General features: G+C 33.3%; 1 long non-coding RNA gene across 1 annotated transcript; it reads right to left on the reverse strand.

The window, feature by feature from the left end:
- Positions 1-476: 476 nt before the first annotated feature.
- Positions 477-4,821, reverse strand: LOC135266944 (uncharacterized). The gene is made up of 2 exons (XR_010335165.1): positions 4,431-4,821; positions 477-3,952 (listed from the first exon to the last, which is right to left on the reverse strand). It is a non-coding gene; the product is annotated as an uncharacterized LOC135266944 (long non-coding RNA).
- Between the last annotated feature and the right edge of the window lie 1,143 nt (positions 4,822-5,964).

The raw sequence follows: 5,964 nt of genomic DNA on the forward strand, positions 1-5,964 counted from the left end.
TTTTTAATGTAAGTTTTCGTGTTCAAGAGAAAGAATCGTCTAAAATAAGCAATTTGTGTCCAGACTGAAACGTAATTTGATTTTCTGGGCCTGAATAAGAGGTTTTCAGTTTCTTTGATGTAAGGTTTCTTGTTTGTAACAATGAATAAACGAAAATCATTGGTTTTAATCCAAACTGTGACATAAATCGTTTTTTAAAAGCGAAATCAGACGTTTTGCCTCTGTTCAGTGAAAGTATACTGGTTTCCATGGAGGTAAGATAAAGAGGAGACAGCATCGCAGCACTTTCACTGTAGCGTGTTGTGAAGCCGATTAACGCCGGGAGAGGGGAATGCGGGACCAAGAGGGGACAATGTTTTCCTCCATCGCAGGTGCAAAAGGCAGTGGCGTAGCATATTTAATTGCCAAAAGGGGTTCATACTTCATAGAGTATTTTAGTGGGAAAAATTTTATGAAGTTAAAAGAAAACAAACATAAAACTGTAATTATTTTATTCTTGTAAAAAAGACATGTATAATCCATACATACAGAGTGTTATTTTAAACGAGCAATTACGAGTATCCCAGCAAATAAACAAAAAATTGTAAAATCCCAAAATCGATAGTAAGTTAGAAACAATTGACTTAAAAGACACAAATCCGTGCAGTTGACTCGGAATAATAAGCTGAGGATCTAGGAAATTTATCATTTGATCGTAGAATAGGTTTTCCATGATCTTAAGAACCAGTGAAGTTTAAGTGACAGGAGAATGGGATTTTTATGCGCTAATAATGTTAATAAAATAATAAATAACTTAGAATATAGAATAATAATAATTTAGAACAGGGAACAACAGAATAAATTTTCACGATTACAATAAAGTAAAACTAATTGATTTAAATGTTCCATCGTTAAACGTCGATGCTTATCCGTAAGTATATTTTTTTGTTTATTTATGAGATATCCACGGTGGCCCGTTAAAAAATACCCTGTAAAAAATTGTCCCTACTAACTGAGTCAGGTTTAAGCACCTTCTAATAGAAAATCAATGAAAATAAGATAAAAAACAAGCATTGTTTACTGGTTTTTAAACAGAATTGTCTTATTAAGACTGGTTCTTATTCTATCTATTTTATCAACACTTTTTCTAGCTTCGTGATGAATACGTAATTTAAAATAACCTTTTAATATTAATTTTACTAATTTATGGAAGTGGTTATCCAAAGGATCGTCATCATATAAATGATCTCCGAAGACATCCATGACCGACGACGGTAGATTACGCATAGTATTAACAATTAAGATTTGAGGTAAATTTTCAATATTTTTGTTAAAAATCCCAGTTGTTTTGTGAAAATATCGGAAATATTTTTCCGCATTTTGGCAAACGCTGACTACCATTTGCGACGCCCTGTAAAGATGTCGGTACTCTTTCTGCTGCTGCAGTTTAGAAAATGTCCTATCACCTTCCAACAACCGCAGACACTGCATACAAGTTACAGATTTGTTAAGAGACTTTACAACAAATCCGGAGATATACGACACCACATCTAAAACATAATCCGTTAAATCCCAAGACGAAGATTGGGATTGGAAATCAAATTCGTCCATATATTTTAACTCTTCTTCAAATGAAACAATGTTTTCTTCCCCACTTGCATTTGTGGTAACACCTCTACTACTGCAGTTTAAAATTGTTGTTGAATCTAAATTTATGACGTTGCCCGTGTCGCCACTTTTAATTTCGTGATGGACAATTAATCGTTTATATGCGGCCTCAAATTGTCTAGCAGTGGGATTATTGTTAAACCCTCCTTTACTGCGGATAGCCCCAAAAAATAATTCCAAGTGGTCTTGTGACAGCTTGTAGGTTGAAATATATTTCAAAAAGCCTTTTTCTTCTACATAGTGTTCATAATACTGGATAAGACTTTCTATACAAATCATAAAGCCTAAAAAACCTGTCTTCCGACCAGAATTTAAAATTGCTCTGTTATTTATTTTTAACTGCTTTATATATTCCTTAATCTCAATTAAATACCTAAAAAACTCGTTTTTGGTAACAGGTGAAAGCGGCTTTTTATAAAAATATTTAGCTAGTCTATTTTTTGAGTTAAACATATCAAATAAATCATTAAAAATTTTAATAAACTTCGCTGTTGCAGCTGCACCTATAAAATCAGTTTTCCCGCTTTCTTTTAAAAATAATAAAGCATCAGACACACTCTTGCTCAAGGTTTGGGCAGCAAGTCTCACTTTCATTTTTTCTTTTGCGAATTTAATGTGACGAGTTCTTATTTTTGTCCCGGCATGTAAACCTTCTTCACACTGTAACTCAACAAGTTTTTCCAGAAATTTCCATTCAATTTTACCACCATCGCCATCAGTAATTAATGAATATGTTGCCAAACAATTTCTTACAAGCTTCAGCATATGACAAGCATCTGGAAATATGAAAATTAAATCATCTGTGATAGGATGTTGAAACGACGTTTTAAGTGAATTGAATTCCGCAAAATCTGCTCCCAAAATTTGAACCATCTGAAAATTCGCTGGGGCTCCATCAAACGTAACTGATAATACAGTAACGCCACTTTCATGTACAAACTGAAGACATGACTTGACAAGCGAAGCTTTTTCACTGGCACATAAACCATTTAGAAGAAAATATCCAATGGGTATTTTCCATGTCCCATTTACGTTTACAAGCATAAAAACCAGAACTTCTTTTGCTTCTGGAAGTGTATCAGCACTAATATTTGTACCAATATCAACATATCCCGTAAATTTTTTTCCAGTCCATTCTATTTGTTTTCTGATCGACATTTCGTCGAGCACAAGGTTACAGACTATTTTATTGTTCTTACATTCGACATCTTTCGTTTTTATTTTTAAAGCATTTAACGCTTCTTTTGTCCACCCTGGGGATCCATCCACTGACTGATACCACTTTGAGATAGTGTTAAGATGCGGTAAAGATCGATTAAAAGTCTGTCGAACAAAGTTGTATGCTTTCGGTGAATAAAAGCTAAGCGTAAGAGCAAAGGATCTTAACGCTGGTGTATATTTCTGTTTTGTAGGCCCTTTCAACATTCGTCTAAAAATATCCGCAGCAGTTGAAGGCAACGATGACATAATAGTAGATTCAGCGTTTTCAGTAAACAAGCGTTTTTCCTTTAAAACATCTACAAGCGATTTTAAGGAATTTACTCGTAACCGTAATCTTCGCACAGACTGTTGCAACACTTTAACTTTTTTATTTTGACATTGCAATTTACTTTTCATTATTCGAAAATGTCGTTTTGCTTTTCTTGGTGTTGAAAAATCTGAGCTACTCAGAAATCCCACACTAAATCTTCTTCTTTTTTTGGTTTCACTTGTCGTAACGACACGTACTTGCTTAGTAAGTAATCTTTCAGTCTCAGAAGCTGTTAAAGTTGAAGAGGAAGGAAGAGACCGTACCCCCAAGGATTCACTTGAATCCTTTTGTTGAGAAAGATCAGAGTCTTTATGTACCTCCTGACTAACTAATCGTTTAGTCTCAGAAGCTGTTAATGTTCCAGAGGAAGGAAGAGACCGTACCCCCAAAGATTCACTTGAATTCTTATGTTGAAGGAGATTAGATTCTTTACGGAGTTCGTCCTCAGCTTCACTTGCGGTCAGGGTGCTGCTGCTAGATGACTTGAGAGTTGAAAGACCAGCTTCATCGTAACTTCTTTTATGTGATTTAGGAGATGTTACTGACGTTTCTACGCTTGTCGAATCAGAACTACTTAAATCTTTGTCAGTGGTATCAATTGGAATTGCTCCCTTTTTCAATACTTTCTTTTTAGTGACGCCCAGATACTCAAAATCTGTCTCTAGAAAATGATTTGCGCAAATTAACGCGTGTTTAGGAGCAGTTTCCTCAGCATTAAAAGGTAAACCAACACTCGAGAACCAGATTCTTCTAATACTTGGGTCAACTGGTATCCTATAAATAAATTTTTTTGTACATTGTTATTTCAGTAACAGTAACTAAATATTTTTGTTTAAAAATTTTGAGAATGGATATTAGTGGCATTACTAATCATTAAAAAACTAAAAAAAAAATTATTCTTACTAAGATGCAGCAGCTCGTAAACTTTGCAAAAAACGCATACATTAATATATGTTTGTAAGAAAAGCAAACCCGTTAACTTTGTTTTAAAGATATGTTTTAATATTTACATGATTTATTATTCAGTTGTTCAAAAAGAGTTGTAGGAAAACATTTTCTTTGAGACAAGAAAACCCACCATTTCAAAGAGAAAATTAATTCTGAAAATTGATATTTGTTGCTAAAGGTTTGAAACGGACCATACATGTTAAACTGTAGCTTTTAGACAAATTTTGTATAGAACGACTAATTTGTCAAATTGAATAGCCCTTTATAAAACAAATACCTACACCACTGACCTACAAGTACTCACCTGTGGAATGATAAATTCAAACTCGTGTTACTAACTATTTTACAAACGAAACACTGCCGTGGCATTGTTCTGTTACAATCAGTATATATTTTTTAGTCACTATAAACTCACTTTCACCACAAATTACGCTCAAATTCGCCTACTTCACTATTGTAAACAAACGGCCGCCATTATCCTTCACTGGATGTTCACTGGCAATATTGGTAATGCAGCGTTGTCGGATTGTTACTTAGTGCATCGCATATCCGGAAATCCACGAACACTCTTACCGCTTCAGCTCACTATGCAGTAACATACCAACATGTAAACATAGCCGATATGGCAACGTCAATGTTTATGTACATTAGAATGTGAAGTCTCGCGGACTTCACTTCCAAATACACATTGCGGAGCCTTGCTGGTTTCAAAGCATAGAATCGTTTGAAATTAACAGTTCTCGTCAAGACTATAACGCAAATCTTTAAAGTGATACAAAGAAATAATTTACGTTATAGTTTTGACCAGAACTGTTAATTTCAAACGATTTTATGCCCCCAAACGAGAAAACTTTCACTAAACAGATGCCAAACGTCTTAGTTCGTTTTATAAAAGCGACTTATGTTACAGTTTAAACAAAAACCAATTATTTGTGTTTTTGTTGTGTCAAAATAATTTATTTCTAATGATTCAATGGAGCGAAACGAGTAAACTTTTATAGGACAGATGCAAAATACCATATTACCACATAAATCGTTATTTTAAAGCAAAGTATTAGCTTTTGCACTTGTTCAATTAAAGTTTGCTTACTTCGAAGTATGTAATCGTCCGAAATATTTTTTTTTGTCAAAACTATAACGTAATTTGTTCTTTTGAGCTAGAATATAGAGTTTTCATTATGTTTTATAGTAGTTTACTCTACTCTAAGCATAGAATCAAACAGAGTAATCCGCTTTTGTTAAAACTGATACATAATTTGCTCTTATTTTCGAGAATAAGACGTTTTCAATATGCTTGATAAAATTTTTCTTGTTTATAGCAAGGAATCGTTTAAAATAAGCTGTATTTGCCTAAACTGATACGTAATTAGATATTTATGTATGGATACGAAGTTTTCAGTTTCTTTGACGTGAAATTTCTTGTTGCAAAAGGTAATACTTTGCTTTAAAACAACGCTTTATATGGTAATATGTGGTTTTGCATCTGCCCCATAAAAGTTCATTAGTTTCGAATCATAATTTCGTTTGAAATAAACAGTGCTGGTCAAAACTATAACATAAATTATTTCTTTGAGACGAAATTTAAAGTTTTCATTAAGTTTTATACAAGTTTACTCTATTCTAAGTAAAGGAGTAATCAGGATAAATTGCTTTTATCTAGAGTAATATATAATTTGCAGTTTTCAGCCAGAATAAGACGTTTTTAATCTTTTTAATGTAAGTTTTCGTGTTCAAAACAAAGGATCGTCTAAAATAAGCAGTTTTTGTCCAGAATGAAACGTAATTCGAATTTCTGTGCCTAAATAAAGGGTTTTCAGTTTCTTTGATGTAAGGTTTCT

Source organism: Tribolium castaneum, chromosome 8 (assembly GCF_031307605.1).
Source record: "Tribolium castaneum strain GA2 chromosome 8, icTriCast1.1, whole genome shotgun sequence".
Lineage (NCBI taxonomy): Eukaryota > Metazoa > Arthropoda > Insecta > Coleoptera > Tenebrionidae > Tribolium > Tribolium castaneum.